The sequence below is a fragment of the Cyprinus carpio genome, unplaced genomic scaffold (assembly GCF_018340385.1).
Source record: "Cyprinus carpio isolate SPL01 unplaced genomic scaffold, ASM1834038v1 S000002948, whole genome shotgun sequence".
In the NCBI taxonomy this organism is placed as follows: domain Eukaryota; kingdom Metazoa; phylum Chordata; class Actinopteri; order Cypriniformes; family Cyprinidae; genus Cyprinus; species Cyprinus carpio.
In genome coordinates, this window is record NW_024875658.1 from 7,357 (window position 1) to 12,152 (window position 4,796).

Below are 4,796 nucleotides of genomic sequence, written 5' to 3' on the forward strand. Positions count from 1 at the left end.
GCTCTGCATTTTAGACCATGTGTCTTAAATTAGGATAACTGTTACATGTGTGACTATGTTAAATTTGNGATCACTTGGCCGTTCCCAATATGGCTACAGTGTCTTTGTGCAGGAGCAAAGTTGTAACACAAGTACAATGTGATTTACACTTACACTATCCTTTCTAAATTGGCTTCTAATTATTTTCATTATGTAATTGGCATGATACAATTTTACCTGACTGATAATAAATTGTTATATTTGATTTATTCTGCATTATTCTTAAATTATTATTACTAGTAGATTAAAGCGAAGGTATTACCTCAAATCTGTGTTCAGGATTGTTCATACGAATAAATTAAGTAAAGTTCTGTTACAAATGTTCAAAATGTCAAATATCTTCTTATATCTTCTCTAGGTTGTTTCCAGTCACTTCCTCCGTCCCTAACGGCTGGTCAATCGTTGCATTAATTGGAGGCCTCTTCTCAGGCAAGCCTTTGATAACCTGATTCCATAGAGGCCTAACTGTTTATGGGCATAAAAATTAAAATAATAGATAACAAGGCCCAGAAAGATACATAATATATTACACAATGATAGTCATTCTATTTACAGCTGGGCCAGACGTCACGATACAAGGCTTGCACTGAATAGGGCCATTATGTCTCTGTGGTTAATTATGTTAGCTTGCTGCATGTCGACAGTGTAACGAGCGCTATTGGAAGGCGTTTTTTAGCTAGCGATCATATCATCTATCTATCTATCTATCCTAATCATATCTTATCTATCTATCTATCTATCTATCGACTATCATGTTTAGCAAAAGCTTTTTTTGGGGGGGGGGGGGGGGGGGGGGGTTACAGGGGTAAAAATGAGATTTTAGTTTTGATTATGGCAAGGTTTCAGTAACTCTGAGGTACTGGCGCTTCTTGTTTTGTCAAGGAAAACAAACATGAGAAGTAAAGATGAGAAGAAACAGGCATCGGAGGCCAGGCCACTTTGTGTTGTTGGCAGGGGTGTGAGACCCGGTGTGAAAGGGGCGCAAGGGGGCTTGATTTTCAAGTATACTGAATATAAACCTGTGTGGGGCTGGCTGAATTTTACTATTAAAGTAGTGCTGCTTTTTAACCCCCAGAAACCAATGACTTGTTGTTTAAGTGGTTCTACAGAGCGTGAAGCTGTTTAAGTGGAATAATATCCTCTAGGGAGACCGATGAGGGAATATGAGAGTGAGATATGGCTCATATATATAATAGTACTTATCAATAGGGGAATATAATATAATATAATATAATATAATATAATATCATATAATATAGTTTTTTATCTAGTCTACTTTCTTTTTTCATTTTAATTTATTGTTAATATTTAGATAAAGCGACCCAATAATGAAAATAGTATCATAAAAGTCATAATGCAAAAACCATGATCTAGTGTGTAAATTTTAAAGTGAGGCCAGTTAGAGTATTATAACATGTGTTATTTTGATAGCTTACAGGAGATATATGAGATTACACTTCCAGTAACATCACTCCACGGGATGTTCGTGCTGGTTCTGGAGCCACATCTCGTCTACCGGTTGTCTCTGAAAGAGGTGGACTGGTGTGTGTGTCGGTGTCGGGGGAGGGGACCAACCGGCGACGGACGAACAGCAAACCACTGGATGCTGAGGAAAATAAAATGGGTTGTGTCGCTCCCTACTGAGTCAAGCGTGCCTATAGATACATAGAAAACTATTGTGCACATATATATATATATAATATTATAAAGCCAGTCAAAAGCTTCTTTGTATGTTTTATGTTTTCTAGTCTGCAGAGGGCTTTGTATTATTCAGTTTCTGCGTAAGATTGGTATTACATTTAAACAATAATATCATAAATGCCTTAAATGACACATATTATAGGAAATAAGATTCTGGTCACAATAACCGTTGACTAAGGATCTTTATTTATCGCATATTCAAGGATGTGCTAAAAGCGTCCGAATCAGTATAGCTATTCGGATGTCAATGACCTCCTCCGATCTTTCCGTGGAAGAAATCATACAGCGTCAGAGTGTCAGATGTTTTGTTGTATCTCACCTCTCTCTCTAGCCGCTGGGCATTGTGTTTGGTCTCTGAGTTCGCCTCGCATCTCTTACGAAACCGTGTCTTTACATTCCAGTGAACTTCCTGTCGGTTGGGATGTGCGAGTCTGGTTGCTAAAGCTATTGCTAACGATGTGACTAGCAGAAAACAAAAGCTTTACAAATATTCTTACTGGGTGGATCGTGACTGCGCTTTTATGATATTTGATATATGCAATAGGCTTCCCTCAAAGCTGCATTAAATGGTGATGTGAAAGTCCTGGGCAGTACACACATGAGTTGAAACTGTCATCCTAGCATTTGATTTATGGTGTTCAATGCCGGCCGACTGTTGCGTGAACCTTACAGATGCTATTGGGCTCTTGTCTTGGGAACTCTGCACTTTGATTATGAACAAAAATCTACATTAATAAATAAAACCATTGCACTTTCATGTCCCGTTCCTTATTCTGTTACTATTCATCTGATAAATCTCATAAGACTAGATTTAATACCAATACGGCTCTCAGTCTATTAAAGCATTGAATATGTCTAATCTCATGTTTTCTAATTACAGAATTGATGCGTGCAAATCATTTTTAAAGAAACAAAAGAAAATAATATTGTGTACGCTCATGAATTTATGCATGTCCCTATTTTAATGCATCCCTTCTGTTAACAGCCTCCAGTACCAGACAACTTCGAAGTGAGATATTACCCACAAGAGAATGCAGCTAACATCGAGTTGATTAAGCCTGTGAACTACAACGATGTTCAACGGTACATCTTCATCGTGGAAGCTAAAGTAAATACAAACTCTCTGACATCCTTCTAGTCCAACATCAATCATTAAACATCAAAATACTGCTCTAGCCTATAAAGTATAGCTCACCCAAAACTAAAAACTCTGTCATCATCTACTTACTCATGGGACACAAAAAGAGATGTTTAGCAGAATGTCCAAGCTGCTTTTTTTCCATAGAGGAACAGCCATCGTGATGGCAGGTTTTTGGACTGGAAACTATAATTTTCAATGTCATGAAAAAGTAAAAATTAAAGTAAAGTCAGTGGTTGGATAAAGTTTAATCCAATGCACCGAGCTGAGAAACTCATTTCACTGGGTTACAATAAATCACAATTGGGAAGGTGCTCTACTAATCCAATAGACTGATTACTTTTGAACATTAAGTGAGTTTATTTTCTTGCAGGATATAGGAGGACTCAGTGACACAACAACAGTTACACTAACGATTGAAGATTTTGACAACCTAAACCCTTATTTTGATCACTGTCTCTACAAGGCATCCATTGAGGAAAATCAGGTAAATTAACTCAGAGGACAAGATCGATGCTTTAAATGCATGTCTGAGCACATAAATAAAACCCTCTTTTCTGTCCATGCACAGGTAGGACTCTTCTCGGACATCACTCCCGAGCCCATAAAAGCTCAAGATGGTGACACGGGCATCAACGAGCCTGTAGTTTACAGCATAACATCAGGTATCTGTAGCGGAAGATTTACAACACACTTACGTCCTAATCTAAACAATAAAATAATAATGAAATGTACTCATGATCTGAATTACCTTTCTGATAATAACAAAGCATATATTGATATTTTTGTTTCAGTCATTCCAAATGAATATCAGAACAGCTTTGATATCGACCGAAACAGTGGGGTCATCTCTGTGACGACGGCACTAGACAGAGAGCAAACAGGGCAGATTGCTGTTTTCATACAGGTATGAGAAGTTTCTTATGAATCTGAAGAGATTTCAGTACTGTGTTTGTATATATTTTCTAAACAGCGTTTCCTTGTAAAAACAGGCAGCTCAGCAGGATGACGCCAGTAAGACGGCTGATGCTGTTGTACTCGTCACCATTGTGGATGTGATTGACAACCTGCCGAAATTTGACCAGGGGGTCCATTCTTCACACCTTGCTTAATACATGCGAGATGATCTTACAGATGTCAGATCTTTTAATCATGATAACTGATTTCTGGCTGATTTGTTTCTTCAAGCAAGTTAGCAGATTTGATTAAAATGTCTGGATTAAGTTGTCTGAGATTACTTTGTGTTGTCGTGTTCATTGGAAAGGGCAGATATATCGATACTCGAAACCAGAATCAGCAATGCAGTGACCACAGCTACTAGATAAATAAAATGTCATTTTTTAAATGATTCCCAGTTATTTTTCATCATTTTTATTATTTATATAGCCTCAGCTTTTGTCAGTGTCAAAAGTTTTGTAATTAGCAGTTCATTTAAGCAGATTTGCTATACATTAAAACATTAATTAAAGTTTCTAAATCCCCTAAGACATAACAGACTGTGTTTAAATTAATTGTGTATCATTAAAAGTATTTTGAGATTTGAGAAGTGAGTCTGCATCTCCTGCGATTTCTCTTTTCTTCAGTAATTCTGTTTGTTAACAGCAGCTGTTCATCACTAATGCTCAGTCAGCACTTAATTCATCACTTAATTACTTAATTGCAAAGTTTCAAAACTTACATGGTTTAAGCCAAGGCAATCTGTTTACTCAAACGATTTGAGTTACGTGTCAGGTGAAATCAACTAAACTAAAGAATACATCTCTCAAGATCTGATCAAACAACTCCTAACAGCTGTTTGTGGAGTTGTTTAATCACCCTCTGTTTTCTGATTTCAGTTGATTTCATCTGAGGCTGTGGCTGATTATCAGTTGTAGGTACATTTTTCTCTTTTCTTCAGTGATTTGTTCGTTAACAGCAG

The 4,796-nt window shown here is 37.1% G+C and overlaps 1 long non-coding RNA gene across 1 annotated transcript; it reads left to right on the plus strand.

Moving 5' to 3' along the window:
- Positions 1 to 2,693: 2,693 nt before the first annotated feature.
- LOC109103506 lies at positions 2,694 to 4,110 on the plus strand. The gene is made up of 5 exons (XR_006159137.1): positions 2,694 to 2,848; positions 3,252 to 3,365; positions 3,450 to 3,543; positions 3,673 to 3,785; positions 3,871 to 4,110. It is a non-coding gene; the product is annotated as an uncharacterized LOC109103506 (long non-coding RNA).
- Positions 4,111 to 4,796: the final 686 nt, after the last annotated feature.